The sequence below is a fragment of the Hyaena hyaena genome, unplaced genomic scaffold (genome assembly GCF_003009895.1).
Source record: "Hyaena hyaena isolate Hyena2069 unplaced genomic scaffold, ASM300989v1 scaffold_533, whole genome shotgun sequence".
NCBI lineage: Eukaryota > Metazoa > Chordata > Mammalia > Carnivora > Hyaenidae > Hyaena > Hyaena hyaena.
Window position 1 is genome coordinate 1,298,056 of NW_024081161.1, and position 17,647 is coordinate 1,315,702.

Sequence of the window (17,647 nt, forward strand, 5' to 3'; positions counted from 1 at the left end):
TAGCAGATAGTGGGAAGTAGGTGTTGGCAATAATCACCAATATTTTAAAAAATTAATTAATTAATTAATTATGAAAGAGAGAGGATTTTAAGAACCAGGTATGCACAAATGGTTTGAGTGACTCAAGTCCAGATAAAGTTTGGGAAGGCCTATAATGTGGTGATGTTGGGGGGAAGAGGATGATTGTGCATGTGGAAAAAAGAGATGAGAGCCACACTCTGCCTGTAACCCATTTCTAGGAGCATGGGCCGTGCTTTGCTTTTTAGATGCACCTACCATTTGTGCCCTCCTATTTTTCTTCTTGGTTTCCCAGATTTTGGACCTCCCCCCGCCCCCCCGCCGGCTCCTCCCTCCTTTGAGTCTCTCTGCCCTCTGTCAGCCTGATCTCAGTTCTACAAAAGCCTCATGAAAGGAAACTTATCCTCAATATGGTCTGTGATAGAACCCCACATTGACCATGAGCCATAGACCAGCAACCTATAACTATTCATTTTAGTTAATTATTTGTTCTGTAGGAGTTTCTATTTGTTTATTTTGGGGGTCTTTTTTGATATTTGTGTTTGAAATATATTTTCTGCTAATTCTTTTAAAGAATAGATTGAACCCTTCCTAATGTCTAGTTCTAGACTTCATTTTTTTAAATGTTCAATGAATTTTATAGCAGTAAAATATGCTGCTCATTTTTGACACAAAATTTTCAAATGTACTTTTTGGAGTGTTTACTGAAAGATGACTTTCAGTGTTTCCAAAGAGAATTCTTATCGGGATGTCCTAAGGACCCGGAATCTTGCTTTAAGTTGCTCTCCAAAAACAATAATTTTCTTTTTAAAGCCCAATATCTCATTTTTGAGTCTTTGTAGGAATGTTGGACCGGTCCCTCTGTCCCCTCCTCTGGGCCCACCCATCCCCTCTAATAGCCAAGCTTCCTAAGTTCTCAGGCCGGCGGGGCAGGGGTCAGAGGAAGCAGACACGCCAGCCAGCACTGGTTGCTGGGCAGTGTGATTGGTCTGTAATCCCCCTCTCACCCAACCAGAAGTTGCTACGTGGCAGTCCAGGCTTGGTGATGTGATCCTCTGTGTGGCGACATCTCTAGGGCAAAAGTCACAACACAATCCAATTTGGAGGGTCCCTGAGCCACTCACTGTTAGGTTTAAGTTTCCAAATCCCAAGTGTTTGAGACGTGAGTCCCCGGCCATCCTGGGACTTACGGCACACACTGCCAGATGTGAAATAGAGATCCAGTCAAGTGATTTACTGGTAGGTGTGATTACCCCAACTGTGCTAAGGACCCCAAAACCACGGCATTGCATCCTGCCCCAAACACTTGGTTAAGTGAAAAACAGATGAGAGCTCAAACTTTACCTTAAAATATATATGCTTTTATTTTCCCTTTCTTAGAATGAAATTCATATGTGAGGCAGCAAAGTGTATTGGATAGGACCAAGGGTTCCTGAAGCCAGAAAAAAAAAAAAAAAAAAGCCCTTAATTTAAAGCCTTCCCTTTACACTCCTTAGCTGGGTGACCCTGGACATGTTGTTTATCTCTCTTGGTCTCCAGTAAGATAGGGATAATGATACTGAAACTCATAGGGCTGTCGAGAAGACTCAAAGAGACAAATGTATTAAAGTGGAAGCTGGGGGGTAGCACTGGATAAACAATGGAGAGGTAAAGAAATGAAAATGGACCAGGCTTTTGAAAGATCTGGAATATCGAAGACACATTTTCTAGTCTAATTTAGGTCTGAGATCTGTTCTCCGACTTGGTTCCTCTTCACATTGCTGTCCTTAAGTTGATGACGGGATTGGCCACAGCCTGGGGACCTAGGAGTGGGGCACCAGCACAGGGTAGAAGGCTGGGCTCTGCCAGCATCTTGCTTTATGATTGGCTCAGCCAATAGACTCTCCTTAATGCTGAGGTAACTTGAAGACGTTCTTTTAGAGTTAACTCAGCTTAAATAAAATGCTGATCTAGATCAGGGGTTAGAAAACTTTTCCTATATAGGACCAAATAGAAAACATTTTAGACTTTGTAGCCCATATGGTCTCTGCTGCAGTAACTCTGTCACATGAAAGCAGTCAAACAGACAAACATGTAAATGAATGTGGATGGCTGAGTTCTAATAAAGTGTCACTTACAGGCATTGAGATTTGAATTTCGTGCAATTTTAATGTGTGAAAAATATTCTTATCTTCATTTTTTTAAGTAACATTTTTAAAAATGTAAAACATGGGCCATAACAAAATAGGTATCAGGCTACCTTTGGCCCATAGACCCCTGCTATAGAATGATATTTTGTGAGAGATAAAATTTGGATGTCTACTGGCCTGCTTTAGTTTCCTTGCTACTAAGTGTGTGTGGTTATGGACTCTTGACTCCGTGCCTATACTGTGTTAGGGTCTCTACATGCATCAGCAGAACTTCAAGAAGGAATCATGAAATCCACCATCAACATCAAGGTTTCAATACGCTTCTCCACAAATGACCCATAAATAAGATATGCATTACCTCTTTTAATCTTTACTCCACACTGCAAGGTAGATTTTATCATTCCTACTTTACAGTTAAGGAAACTGAGGTTCAGAGTAGCTACTTAACTTACATAGGATCATAGGCTGAAGAAAAGATAGGACCAAGATATAAACAAGGATTGTGTGATTTTAAAGCCCAGGCACCTACCACTGCCTTTCATGGCCTCCCTCACCCACCAACCTTGTAATCATCTAGAAATTCATGGCAGAAAAGAAGACCTGGAAAGGCAGTGACTGTGTTACTGACCTCACTTTTTAGAACTTGGGTCAAGGGATTTTTCCAGAAATTTGGGTTCTATTGGGGTAACACTGAGGAAGTTGGGTTAAATGCCCAACAACCGAAATATCTTTTTTATATTTGGTTTTGTTTTTTAATCACATGAGCAAGCATTACTATTGGCCAGGAGTCAACAGCCACACATGGGGAGAGGCACCCAGCAGTGAAACATGAATTACTGAGGTCATAGATCACTTTGAGGCAAGCTGACACAGGGGTCTTGTCACTGATGGAAGGAACAGCATGCAAGCCTATGAGGCCGAGTCACCCTGGGTACAGTTCAAAAGGCTGTCTGCATTAAAGTGATGTCAACTAAATGGAAGGAATTCAGAGACCAAACAAGTAAATAATAACAGCATTGGGAAGGGCTGATTCAGGAAGCCCAATTTGATTTGACAGTGTCATAGTGGTGGGTGATGACAAAAGATTCCCTGGGAGAGCCATTTGGCTGTACTTGACTTGAGTGTAGAGCAAGGAGGTCAAGTGGTCAACTTGATTTGTTCTAGAGGCTATTAGCCAGTCCCCTTAAGAAGAAAAGGAGAAAGCGCTGGGGAGAGAAGGAGGGAAGAGGGAGAGAGAGAAGGAAAGAAGGGGGCAGAGAGAGAAATGGGTAAAAAATGAGAAACAAGCAAAATAGCAAGAAAAACTTGAGGTTTCCTATAAGCCAGCCTTGGACTAACTTCTGGAAGGAAGCATGTATGTGTTTGTCATGGGAGAAGCTAAACCAGGGTGCAAAAATGCGATAATAAGCAAGCAGGAGGGAACAGCCCTGTCTGATGAGAATAGTAAGGACATGTGGGTGACATCCGTTTTCTCACCCTGTGACCAAAGGGACCAGATTCCAGGGTGTGAACCTGCCACAGCAGATAGGAAAGTTTGCTTCTTCCAGACACCCTGCCCATGGGCGTGGGGGCGGGGGGGCAGGCGGTATGAACACAAGGCCCGACTAGATGTCCGGAGGATGTCCTGGCTTGGGTTTCTCCCAGAAGCAGCCTCTGAGACAAGTATCTGAGTGCAAAATAGGATTTCTGGGAGGTGATTACAGGAAGCAGTCAGGGCGAGGGGAAGTAAGACAGATGGGAAGGCAGCCAGATAAAGGTTCATTGTCAAGTAAGCAGCACTGTGGACAAGCAGAGTGTGATCCCACCAGGATTGCTGGGGGCCAGAGTAGAACATGGACCTTGGAGTTATCCTGTGCAGGGGAGAGAGGAACTGGGGCCCCAGCAGCTGGTCAAGAGCCTTTTCCCACGCTGTGTGTGACCATTGACTTCAGGTGGGCGCCATCAGGCTTTGGCGGCCAGAGAGAACCTTGGGCCAAGCGTCCCAGGGTTTGCTGGCAGTTGGAGTTGGGCTGGCATTTATGGCAATGGTGACTGCCGAGGGCCGGGGTGCTGGCAGAACCTGCAGCGGGCGCCCTCGGAGGAGCCATATTGGAAGTGAAGCTCTGAAGGTTATGGTTTTACATGTGCACATGCTTCTTGCTACACAAGAAGGGGTGGGTGAGAGGAGACAGAGAGAGAGGGAGAGAGAGAGGGGGAGAGAGACTAAAGCTGTCGGGAAGGAGAAGGACAGCAATAGAGAAGGAAGCAAGTCCATGAGAGACCAAAGGTGTCCATGTGAGGACCAGAGCACAGAGATTGCAAGTCTGGAGGTTTCTTGCCTGCCGCCCATTCCCGCGAGGAGGGAAACCTGGATATCAGGCTCAATGATTCAAGGCCTCCGTGTTCTCATGCTGAGTATCATGCTGGCGGATATGAAGATGGGTGGTCTTCTCCTTCCCGAGAGAGGGGCTGGACACGGGAGAACAAGTTCGCCGGGGCAGGAAGCTTAAGACGCTTTCGTTGGCATGCAAAACCCCAAGGATGAGGGAAAAATGATCCTCTGAGTCTTCCTTTTAAGTGGTCTGGTAGTGAGATTGTTTTTCCCAGATGATTTCCTGGGCCAGTATAAACTTCTGCCGGGGCCGACTTGGACACTTCTGTCTCCACCCATTCCCCTGAAAGCATGAGCCCAGCCAAAGCTCTTTCCATACAAGCTCAGCTTTTGGAAGGTGTTCAAGGAGTCAGTCTTGTGCATAGCTAAGGGGTCTCCATTAGAGCAAATATGCCCCATTCACCACTATCACCCACCCCACCCGCCCCCGGCCTCGGAGTGGTCTCCCTCAGCTGTCCATAGGACAACCTCTCCCGAGCGGGGCTTTGGTTTTTGCTGTTACCCAGGGGATGATGTGAACTCCTCTGAAGTCAGGGCATCAAGGAAACTGAGCTGTGGGAGGCTGAAGAATGCCCCTCCCCCAATATATCAGGGCCTGATTCCTAAAATGGGTGAATGTTACATGATTTGGAAAAAAAGGTTTTCATAGATATCAATTAAGGATCTGGAGATGAGGAGATTATCCTGGGTTATCCAGACCTTAAATGCAATCACAGGTGTCCTTAGAGGAGGAAGGCAGAGGAGGGTTTCACGTGCACAGGGGAGAAGCGGACGCGAAGGTGGGGCAGGGATTGGAGCAGTGCGGCCACTGCCCCAGGAATGCTGGGAGCCACCAGAACCTGGGGGCAGGAAATGGATTGTCCCCTAGAACCTCCGGAGGGAGCACAGCTCTGCTGACACTTGGCTTCTGGACTTCTGACCTCTAGAACTGTGAGAACAAATATGAGTTGTTTTAAACCAGGTTTGTGATAATTTGCTGTAACAGCCCCAGGAAACCAATTACACGAGTCCATAAAATTTCTGGTCACAAGTGGATCTGGTTACAGGCAACCTGTGGGTTGAGTTGGGTAATAACCTGAGCAACCGCTTCTTCTGGGTTTAGGTGAAGGCTGGGACCAAAAAAGTGAGGCAGATGTTGTCCCCAGCAGTAGCCTCCCAAGGGTTGCAAACTTGCTTCCAGAGACCCTGGGGAGACTGAGATGCTTGCTTCTATCTTCCAAATGGCTGGGATGCTATCCAAGGTGGGGTGACTCAATGAAAGAACGTGAGTGGTACAGATCTGGGCCTGGGTCCAGGTTCTCTGTGTGCAGTGAGGTGACTGGCTGGGGTAGCCCTGGGATTTGTACTGAGGTCTCCTGAATGCACCAAGGAGTGCACAAGGACAGGAACACTTCCATGTGCCATGGGTCTGATGGAGGCTGATGGTATCGGATCCTGTTCGTTGGGGAAACCAAGGTTCTCTTATGGGTGACACTGAATACTTCTAGTGCACCACATACTCTCCTGGGAAACTCACAATATCTAACAGTTTGCTAACAGAATTCCTTCTTCCTTGGAGTAGGTCAGTGTTTTTATTCTTAAAGCCTTCAACTGATGGATGGGGCCCACCCACATTATGAAGGGTAATCAGCTTTACACAAAGTCTACTTTGATTTAAATATTAATCTCATCTAAAAAAATACCTTTACAGAAACATCCAGATGTCATTGACCAAATATCTGGGTTCTATGGCCTAGCCAAATTGACACACAAAATTAAACATCCAATCTTTTAACAGAAGAGGAAACAGAGGCTTAAGGAAGTAGAACAACCCACTGAAAGCCATGCAGCTAGTGTGTGGTTTGACTCAAAAGTCAAGGTTTCACCACCAGGTTTAGAGATGTTTCAGTGGGCATTAGGATGAAATTGGCTGTGCAGCTGCACCCAGTTTCTTGACGGGGTAGGTCATGCCCAGTCTAAGCAACAAGCCAAGGGGACCTTAATCAATTCAAGTTCCTTCTCTTTCTTGTTTACTAATCACCTTTGACCTTCAACTCTCCTCAGCCCTCTCCTGTCATTCACTCTTCCCTGTTCCCTAGCTAAGTTTCTTTCAGCACATGGTTTGCGATTTGTGTTTTTTTTTTTTTAATTTTTAAAGTCTTACTTATTTTTGAGAGAGAGAGAGAGAGAGAGAAAGAGAGAGAGAGAGAAAGCAGGTGAGGGTCAGAGAGAGAGGGGGATACAGAATCCGAAGACAGGCTCCAGACTGAGCTAGCTGTCAGCACAGAGACTGACGGGGGTTCAAACCCACAAACTGTGAGTTCATGACCTGAGCTGAAGTCAGACACTTAACAGACTGAACCACCCAGGCGCCCCTGGTTTGATTTTTTTTTTTTGGTAAGTTACTTCTAACATTTTGCAAACATTTCAGGTACCATATATCTACCATGAGAACGCTCTTAGTCTCTAGCAATGAGTCTGCTGGACACATGTGGTTGGAGCTGGTGAGGGGCTTTCTCTTCCTGGATGCCTCACTCACAGAGCAGTGAGGAGAGAAGAGACATGAGTGTTCTTGCTCTTGAAGGGCAAGGGCTATTTCTCAGCTGACCTTGAAGGTGGGGCCAATTCCTAGACATCTTTGAATCCCATGGCTGTCAGTGTCCAATCAGGAAAAGTGAAATATACCAGAGATTTGAAGCAGAGAGAATTCCATTTGGGGAACTGATTGAAAGACCTGAAGAGCATAAAGGGAAGGATAAGGGAAACTGTGGATTCATAGTGGCAGGGAGCTGCCCCCACGCCTCAGGCTAGGGGGGAGTGGGGAGAGGACACAAGGGAAAACGGTAGAGTGTTCCCTGGATGAACTCTTTCAGCTTCTAGAAGCTAGGACAACACGGCTGATCCTGGATTTGGGGATTGCTTGTTTAGGCAGATGCCTGAAGTTGATGCGGAGGAGTGAAGCTAAGGGTATAGCTATGGTTACAAAGCTCTGTGGACATGCGCATATTAGTGGCAACGGGTGATCTTTCACTACTTATTACCTAGCTTAGGTTGGGCCCCGTTGCCTGCTGCCATAGCCACCCATCTTCCCTCACAGCATTTGGTACATACCAACTATTCCATTTATCTTTAAAACTGTTTTTTAATGTTTATTTATTTTTGAAAGAGAGACAGAGTATGTGCAGGGGAGGGTCAGAGAGAGAGGGCAGGGGAGGAGAGGGAGACACAGAATCTGAAACAGGTTCCAAGCTCAGAGCTGTCAGCACAGAGCCCGACGTGGAGCTTGAACTCACCAACCCTGAGATAGTGACCTGAGCTGGTGTCGGATGCCCAACCCACTGAGCCACCCAGGCGCCCCTCTATCATTTTATCTACTTGAGCCAGCTTCCCGGCCAGGCTGCTAGTTCTGTGAACTAAGGACCGCACTCTCCTTGTTTCTTGTATTCCCTTTGTGCCTGGTGCTCAGTGGCCACCAGTGCTCGCGTGTTAACTGGCCACTGGCTGGGACCTCGAGAGATATCCTTTTTGATTCTTATCGAGATGATTCAGGGAGAATTAAAGGGCCTCACGGGAGTGCCTGCCTTTTGAGAAGAAAGCTGCATTTAAGACAGTTTTCACTCAGCCGTGGCCATATCATTCAATGTCTCACAGAGAAAAGGCAGCAAGACTAGGGAGGCAAAGGGCAGTCCAAGGAGAGTCAGGGGGATGCACCCTCCTTCCCGAAGGTGCCTCTGAGTAGAGATTTGGTGGTGACTGGAGCAGGTGGATCTGGAACGCCACGAGCCTGCCCGTCTACTGTCTCCTCACCCCTTCCTCCCTCAGCCATTATTTACAGGCACGCTGCTATGATCCCACAAGCTCATCTCCACTCCCTGAGGAGAAAGGAGGGAAATAGGTTGATAGGGTGCTTTCGTCTGTAGGAGAATCAGTGTGTCTTGCCCACGAGCCCTGTGGGAGTCATCATTCTGAGAGAAGCTATATCAGCCCAGCGAGGAGTCCCCATGGTCTGGGCGTGGACTCTCCCCGGGAAGTTGCTCTTTCTCGTGCCTGGCTGAAAGCCAACACTGACTTCTATCCTCAGAGTTGTTAAAGCTCTAATACCGAGAGTTTATGAATGTGACAGTCAGACCTGACCGATGACCACAGCTTGGCTGCTTCCGATGCATTTTAACCTTGTCCCAGGTAAAGGCATTTAGCAGGCCTTGCACGAGTCTGGGAGGCTTCTGCCCATCCACCATTTGACCACTACAGTATATTCTTGAGATGCCTGTAAGGTATACGTATGTTTAAATATATATACTGTATATATTTAAATGCCTTATACATATAAATATATAAGGTATTTATATGTATCAGTGTGTGTGTGTGTGTGTGTGTGTGTGTGTGTGTGTGTTTAAGACCCAAGAATTCTTCAGAGGGAGGGATATAAAATGCATTTTATCCAGCCACTTATTGGTAGCCACCTGGGGCATGTGTTGAGAAGGATTCTGAAGTGCTGTATCATTGAGTTATGGGCACCAAAAGACTTATAAGACCCTTCTATCAGAAACATGTTAAAAACCAAAAGGCTCCATAATTGCACTTCTCAGCATCCTTGGAAAGAATTCTGTGGCTTCTCTCGAGTGCCGAAATACCTAAGGTCATTCATCTCTTTCTTCTTTTTCATTAATAGCAAAATTTCCCGTCCTGTCACACGTGCCTATCATCACACATGATATATTTCATGGCATCATCGAATGTTAGGGCTGGATGATTCTTTAGAGAGCATTTAGTCTAAGTGTCTTGTTTTATAGAGGGTGAAAATGAGGCATAGGAGTCTGATTTTCAAAAGGTCAAACAGCTAGTTAACACAGGCCCTCAGCCTCCCATTTATGGTCTTTGGACCCTCTGCTTCCAAGGCAAAAGTATCTGTCATCACCTTGACTGTTTGCTAGGAGAAATGCAGGGCTGCTTAGGAGTGTGTCAGGTGCATAGCTTGAGCCATAGAGGTCGTCTTTGAGCTGCGTGGTCTGGCTCTCTCACTTGCTAGTTGAATAAAAAGTAGTAAATGGCTTAATCTTGCTAAGCCTCAGTTCCTTCATCAGGGAACTGGAGGTGAGGATCATGTTGATAAAATGAAGTGATGAAACCGAAGTGTGTAGCACTGGGTCTGGCTCGATAAATGCTGACTATTTTTGTCATCTGTACGATGATCTGGTTGGACTCCATGGTTCCTTCTTGTTCTGAAAGACTGTGGTTCAGAACATTAGGTCATAGCCCATGGGATCGCCTCTGACAATGTGGTGGCCTTCATGTGGTGGCATCAGGACTGCTCTACTCAAGTAAGATGATATGTGGCGAGCGGGTTGTTTGCTAATTAGCAAGCATTACTCAGTGTTTATTCCAGCAAACATACTTATCATCATTTTTATAACTACTAGTATTAATAACCTGCAAGTTATATTCTATGAAAATGGCTCCAATGTCAATGGCCAGTTTTAAATCCATGAAGGATTCTGTTAAATTCTCAACTCCCCTAAGCACAACCTCTTTTTGCCAACCTTTATCTTCTGGCTTGGGTCTTTAAACTGATTATTCTCCACAAGGTGGTGTTTTAGGTTGCTCTTTATATCCGGCTACAGTTTTAATTGGTATCATTTTATATTTGCTTTTTATTGATACCTTATTCCTGGGCTTGCATCCATAGTCATTTCCTAAAGGGCACGGTTTTTAAAAACCTAATAAATAAATAAGTGTGTGTGTGTGCACGTGTGTGCGTGCACATGTGTACGCATGTGTGTGTCTAGGCTGAAGTCAGCACCAGCTTCTGAGGAGTGAGCATTAGGTGTCTGTGAAGGGGAATGCTGTCTTGATGCAGAATTCTGTCTTGTACCTCCCGATGTTGTCTGGGTACAAGTCCCAAAATATGTCACTTCTCTGCTAAACTCCACAGTGACCGCAGCATGGGCTCCATCCTGATCCTGTAGTCCTGATCCACACCGTGTGGACCCAGAATCATCTGGGAAGATGCTGTTGATATGAACTCAACTGAGTGTCGGTCATCAGGTATCTCAAAGCTCCAGCAAGCACCCCAGGCCTGAGCACCATCTTCCTGGAGATGGGCCCCAGGTGCAAAATCCTCTAGTGGGATACAGCAACATTCTGACAAGGCCTAGGGAATCGGAAGTGTCCTTTATGGCTAGAGTTCAAGGTTCTATGAGGAAAAACTCACTGAGCTTTGGGCCCATTATTTTTCCACAAAAAGGAGGCAGGAAGACTGTGATCAGAGCATCTGGGTTAGACTCCTGGTTGGGCCCTGCCGTGGTGTCAGCTGACTGCAGGGCTATACCTTCATCTTTCCAAGGGCCAGTTTCCCATCTGTGAAGTGGAAGAAGATTTTACTTCCACTGCTGATTTATGGGTTGTTGTGAGGATCACATGAGATAATAGATACAGAAGGACTTGTAAATTCTGAAGTCACTTTCAAAGAGAAATTTCTTACAATAATCATAAAAGTATAATGATGGAAGGAAAGCCCTGCCCTGCATTAAAATCCCAAGAGCAGAGAGTTGGATCAGGAGAGATAGAGGAGGAATAGAGGACACAGTCTCTGCTCTTAAAAGCTGAAGCTCAGACTGAGCAAGTGGGTCCTGACAGAATCACCAGTGAAGCCTGGAGGTGAGAGATTGCTCAGGCAGGTCTCCTCCAGCCACAAGGGACAGAGAGCCACGTTGGCATGACTTCAGCAGACAGGAAGTTATTGTCTCTGGTCGTGGACAAGATCACAGGACTCAGTTTCCCTCACTCCATCTCTTGCTTCCAATTTCCTCTTTGTTAGTTTTATTTTTAGGCAAAATCACCCCACTCCCATCAATAAGAGGAACTTCTCATTCCCAGCAAAAGCCCCAGAACTGGAATTAGGTCTTGCACTGAATAGCTAGTGTCATGTTGGTCATGTTTCATAAACCAGGCACCCATCACCAAGGGCGTGTGATACACTGATTCATTCATTTATTAGACACATATTTATTTAACATCTATTTTGTTCCTAGGACTTTCCTGGGAGCTGGAGATAGAGCAGTGAACAAGAACAACAACCACCACTCAAGCAAATACATAAATTAAAAGATCATTTTAGACACAGGTTCAAAGTCGGATGTTCTGGGTGGGAGGCCAGGACTCAGTATTTAGCAAGATCGCTAGTAAGTCTGATGCCAGTGGTCTGTGTTTCACATTTTATTGGATGGTGCAAACACAGTATAAAGAGCATTCTCAACTCCTGTACTGTTGGTGGGAATGTAAACTGGTACAGCCCCTTTGGAAAACAGTGTGGAGGTTCCTCAAAAAATTCACAATAGAGCTCCCCTATGATCCAGCAATAGCACTGCTAGGAATTTACCCAAGGGATACAGGAGTGCTGATGCATAGGGGCACATGCACCCCAATGTTCATAGCAGCACTCTCAACAATAGCTAAAACATGGAAGGAGCCTAAGTGTCCATCAACTGACGAATGGATCAAGAAGATGTGGTTTATCTTTACAATGGAATACTACATGGAAATGAGAAAGAATGAAACCTGGCCATGTGTAGCAACATGGATGGAACTAGAGGGTGTTATGCTGAGCGAAATAAGTCAGGCAGAGAAGGACAGATAACATATGTTTGCATGTATAGGAGGATTAGGAGGAACTTAACAGAGGACTGCGGGGGAGAAGAAGGGGAGAAATAGTTGGGGGGAGGGAGGGAGGCAAACCATGAGAGACTCTTGAATGTTGAGAACAAACCGAGGGCTGAGGAGGGTGGGGAGGTGGTAAGGGGGGGGTGACAGGCATGGAGGAGGGCACTTGTGGGAATGAGCACTGGGTGTTATATGGAAACCAACTTGACAATAAACTATTTAAAAAAAAAAAAGAATATTCTCCAAAGATCTGGGGAGCAGTGTTTAGCTCTAAGTCCCCCTTTCTTAGGTCAGGGAAGTTCTCAGAAATGAACAGGGTAGACAACAAGACATCAAAAACAGCTTCAGGATGGGCAGGAAGGCAGCCTGCTTGCCTGTAGAGCAAGAATGGGCACAATAATTGTTCTAGGCATCATTTCTTACTCTGGAAGGCCCCATTACTTCCCAAGCCAAGATTCAGATACTTCCCACAAATATAAAAATTAAGATTTATTTGCTTCCTTTCTTCCCAGGTTAAATATCTGTAAAGATTCAGCCTCTAATCATTTTGTGTTCTAGATGTGGGCTTATCTGCTTATAGTCCAGTATTCACTTATTGTGGTTTGATTATCATTCCACTAGCTGTCCCTCCTCCCGTCCTCCATGCTTCCCTTCAGAATAGCCTATTCTATCTCGTTTCTTTCCCTTTCCCCAGAAAGTAAGCTCTTGCCAAAATTGGCTTTATGTGTGGAGGCCTAGAGGCTTGTTTCTTGGAGGCAAAAGGTGAGAGATGCTTTGAAATCTGGTTTTACAAGCTGTTTTACCAGTTTTACCAGAGGTGAGAAACCAAAGCTGAGACAGAGCAATGCCAGGTAGCACTTCCAGAACTTTTTCAGGGGAAGCCATCCTCAGGTTATTTCTAGAAGCTTCTCCTACTCCTTTCCTTATTCCTCCTGTTTGCTTCCCGGGGAAAAAAATCTTTATGTTATGTGACTTCCTTTTGCTCTGAAATTTCTATCTTGCATTCCAGCCTTTGGTCACTGTCTTACCGCTCTCTGAAGGTCAGAAATCAGATCCTTGCCATTCTGTGTTTGTGGAAGTGTTCAGTGGAAGTTTATCAAGCAGATGAATGATTGTCACAGTAAGGTGTGGGAAGGGGAAGGCAATTATAATGAAGCAAAAGGAAGGCAGGGAGTGGTACCCAGCAGATGGAATAGGCAAGTAGGTGAATCCTTAATGGCTGCATTGAGTATCATGTAGAAGAGGCAACTGTTAGGATGCCACTTCTGGATAACAAAGCAGGAGAGGGTTAGAACCATTCCTTTAGAACCCTCCTTCTGGATTGTTCACAGATCATCACTTAAATAGAAACACAGATTACAAGTGTAGGCTTAGAACTATAAGAAGGAAGAATGGAAATCTCCCAGAACTTATCCTGTCTGGGTTCATTGTATAGAAGAAAGAAGTGAGGCCAGCAAAGGTGGGGGTTGTGAACATGGTCGGCCAGGGCCTTTCAATGTCAAAGCATTGCAAGTCTTAGGTATAAGCTGGGGAGGCCACTGGGCAGCTGAGAGTCATCCAGGAGCACAATTCTTAAAATCTATCAAGTTATATAGTGAAGAAAAAGTTGCTATCATTTTTAGTCATTTACAGATAAAAGAATGATGAATCAAATTTCGACTTTTCTTACAAATTCTTGTCTTTGTAGTGAGATGCTTGGTAGAGGGTGGACAGCTCCATTTATAGAGGAGATTGGCTAGAAATCTAATGACAGCTCCTGATTACTCTCTGCAATGGAAGAGCCTCCTGACTGATGATATCTGGTTCTTTTGAGTCCGGCAATTTCCTCTCTTTTTAAAGAGCACATTGTATAGAATTTGTAACTTAATTAAAAGTAATAATAATAAGATAAAAAGATGAGAACATAGTCAAATCACATGTCACTTCCTGCCTTCAACCCTCCCATCCAAAAGTCTTAGCGAAGCTTAGTCCTTGACCAGGCTTCTCTGCCCATCCTCTGACTTCGTCACAAGTCTGAGCTCCCGGCTATATTATTTCTAAGACTAAGTTATGCACTGAAGTTCATCAAGTCTGGGAAAGTGAGTTATCTGTTTCAGTATGTGAGAAATTAATTTCTCACTGGACACTTAGAAACTTCTGGGTTGAAAAAGAAACTTCAGGAGTGCCTGGGTGGCTCAGTCAGTTAAACGTCCGACTTCTGCTCAGGTCATGATCTCATGTCTCATGGGTTCGAGCCCCGCATCTGGCTCTGTGCTGACAGCTCTTTTTAAACATTTATTTTAAACAGTCAGATGAATTGTCAGTATTAATGCCTGGACTTTGAGAATTGAATCCAAATGGCATGGTATGTGTGTGGGGGAGTGGTGGGGAAGAAATATAATCAGGCACTTAAAAAAATGTTAGTTTAACCTTACATACTAAGATGAATGGGGGTAGAATTTCCTGAAGTCAAGTTCAGATGTGACATTCTTTCCAAAAGAGGCCCAATTAAGATCACATATCAAGTCATCTCCCAAATTTACATGTGAAAAGGCACAGTTCGGGGGTAGCAAATTATAAGATGTTTCTTCCTTCTGTCATCAAGACATCATTTCAGCCATTTCTGTGTAATTTTTGTAGGCTGGGAAACCCTTTGTTGCTATTAATTATATCTGTTCAAAAATGGGAACGTGTGGAGATAGGTTGGTAATAAAATAGGATGAAGCAGAAAATCAGGCCAAATACCTCGTCAGCCAATAATGCTGGGAAAAGGTTCAGAACTATCTGTATGAAGAATTAAGCCTATCACAGGACAGGAGATAGAAGTTGTCTCTCAGACATGCTTGTCCCTGTGTCCTCTCCTCTTCCTCCTATGGGACAGGCTCATCCAGGTCACCTTCATGGCACCGGGAGCTATGGCTTCCCCTCCCCGACCTAGACCCCCCTCCCCCCCCACTATCTACCTGTTTTCTTGGTTCACTTTGGCTCACAACACACTCAGGTCAGTCCATTGGTCTTGGTGGGCCCAGATTCATTTTTAGGGGGTTTTGTTTTGTTTTTTATCTTTCCCCATTCTGCCGTATGGCCATTGTGGAAACTTAACTGCATTTGGGAAAGCATAAACACTTCAGGGAGGCTGTTGCTTTTTCTTCATTGTGTTTGGTCCAGCCCAGAGCCTTCAGACCTGAAAAGCATGTGGGATGGAGGAGGCCTGACTTCTGGGCTCATCAAACCCACTGGCCAGATGCCTCAACCTGACAGGGAGCAGGGTCCTCTTAGATTAAGTTAGGAGGGTGGGTGGAGTCTCCATTTCCTCCAGGTCTTCTGGAGGTGACACTGTGACTCCTGCCTGACTTCTGTTTGTTTGCTTCTGGATAGCATTAGAAAACTAACCCCATTTAACCCAATTTGTGCTTCATTTAACCCAATTTGTAAAAGAGGCTTCACTTTTCTCTCTCTTTCCTCAAGTTTCAGTTTTGGTATAACTTTACATTGGTGAATCATATTCTATAATCAAACATTCTCTTACATTCAGCCCTAATTGGTCCGAGATAGGCATCGTAAGGCCTGGTGCAGGAGGAAAGGGTTGGAATGTTCGGTCCCACATGTCAAGCAAACCTGTCCCCTCTCAGAGCTGAATGGATGAAACATCATAACTCAGAAAACACATTGGACTTGAGCTCTCTAGCCTGGCAGCCCACATGCCCTGGACACTTAAAAACTCCTGGACTAAAGAAACTTCAATTTCTTAGAGGCAAAAAGTTTCCCACAAAATCCTGGTTTAAACACCAAGAAATAAATGTCTACTTAGCTGTAGAAGATTAGAGTTGTCATCTCAGAGCAGCCATATTGAGATAGAGGGCCAAATTCTGGTGCAGGTGAATCAGAAAGATGCAGATTACATTTTTGTCTGAAATGGAGCACATGGTGAAAAAGTAAGGGTTTGGGGCTGAAATATGCTGAGCACTCACTGCCTCCCAGCTGTGCCAAAGAGCAGCTCAAGGGGCTTACGTATGGAAGTGTGTACGTGGTTCTCTTTTTTCTCTCCTGAACCTGCTCCTGGAATCTATCGTCCTGTCCTCTTTCATAACCTTCTCTGTGGAGCAGACACACTCTCCCAACTGCGGCTCCATTTGCCCTGCCAAATCCCATTCTGAAAATCAACTTTCAAAATGGCAACTTTAAGGGAACACAAATGGGGCTGAAAACGAAGGAGCAGCCGAAAGGAATGGTTTGAATTCAGAAGTTAAAGAGGATCAAGAAGCCTTGTGGAGCAAACTTATATTTCCTAAGGATCCTGATGGCTTGTGCCAGTCGAGGTGACCAGTCTCTCCAGATGGGATGTGCCACTTCTTGCACTGGGCTGTAATTGCCCATGACAATTGCAGTCTTCTCACTGTACCAAGGAAAAGAGATACACCAACAAAAGCACCAGCCAGAAACCCACACTGTTTGAGGCAGCTGTCCTATTAAAACTGTAATTGTCTCCACTACAGAAATCTCTCTCCATGTTCTCATTCTTTGTTTCGTGTACCTATTTTTCAAGTCTTCCTCCAACCACTTCCTTCAAATCTCCTAGTGTCTCTTTTGTGAAAAAGAATGAAAAGAATTGCTAACTTTGACTTCTTTCACTGTTAGGATATAAGAAAGTATTTTTCTTGTAAGTTTCTCATGGAGCTTCTTGTCTTGGGCATTGAATTTTTGCATCCATCCATCCATCCATCCATTCACCCACCCCATAGTCATGCATTTACTGATCCCTGTGAGAATGTTGTTTGTTTTGGCCCATCCAGGACTGTTCTCTCTTCTCTGGCAACAACCCCATTTTCCTTTGGGAAAATGCCTTCATTCATTTCCTTTTTATTATTTAAAAAAAAATTTTAAAGTTTATTTATGTTGAAGGACAAAGGGAGTGGAGGAGGAGCAGAGAGAGAGGGAGAGAGAGAGAATCCCAGGCAGTTTCGTGGCTATCAGCATGGAGCCCCCATGCGGGGCTTGAAATCACGAACTCTAAGATCAAGACCTGAGCTGAAACCAAGAGTTGGACACCTAACCGACTGAGTCACCCAGGTGCCCCGCCTTCATGCATTTTCAATCCATGTGGTTCAGGTGAAACTAAGCTCAGCAGTCAGCAGCAAGAGTGCATACGTTACCCAGGCCTGGCCACTGCCCTGCCTCAGTGACTGAATTAATTGGGCAAGTCAGTGTCAGTCTGACTCTTTGGTCTGTGACTGGAACTCTTGGGAAAGATGATCTCTTGATCAGCTGAGGTTGCCAAGCTATAGGAATGTCACTGTGGAGTTCCCAATAGCTATGAGGGAAGAGTGAAGCCAGCAGAGAAGAAACAGATGTAGAGATGGTGAGTGAGTGAGCAGCCACGTCCTAACAGCCCAGTGGAGCCCCTCAATCCAGCTGTTTCAGTTCTGTTCCCTGAAGGTTTTCAGTCTTGTGCTTCAATAGGTATCCATTTCACTTAGGTCATTTTGAATTGGGTTTCTGTCCTTTGCAAATC

General features: G+C 45.1%; 1 long non-coding RNA gene across 2 annotated transcripts; it reads left to right on the forward strand.

Annotated features, from left to right (window-relative positions):
• The first annotated feature begins 1,183 nt into the window (after positions 1-1,183).
• Positions 1,184-16,630, forward strand: LOC120247531. Of its 2 annotated transcripts, none has more exons than XR_005532343.1 (3): positions 1,184-1,257; positions 10,430-10,605; positions 15,671-16,630. It is a non-coding gene; the product is annotated as an uncharacterized LOC120247531 (long non-coding RNA). The 2 variants fall into 2 exon arrangements; XR_005532342.1 differs by lacking the exon at positions 15,671-16,630 and adding an exon at positions 11,529-11,586.
• The last annotated feature ends 1,017 nt before the right edge of the window (positions 16,631-17,647 follow it).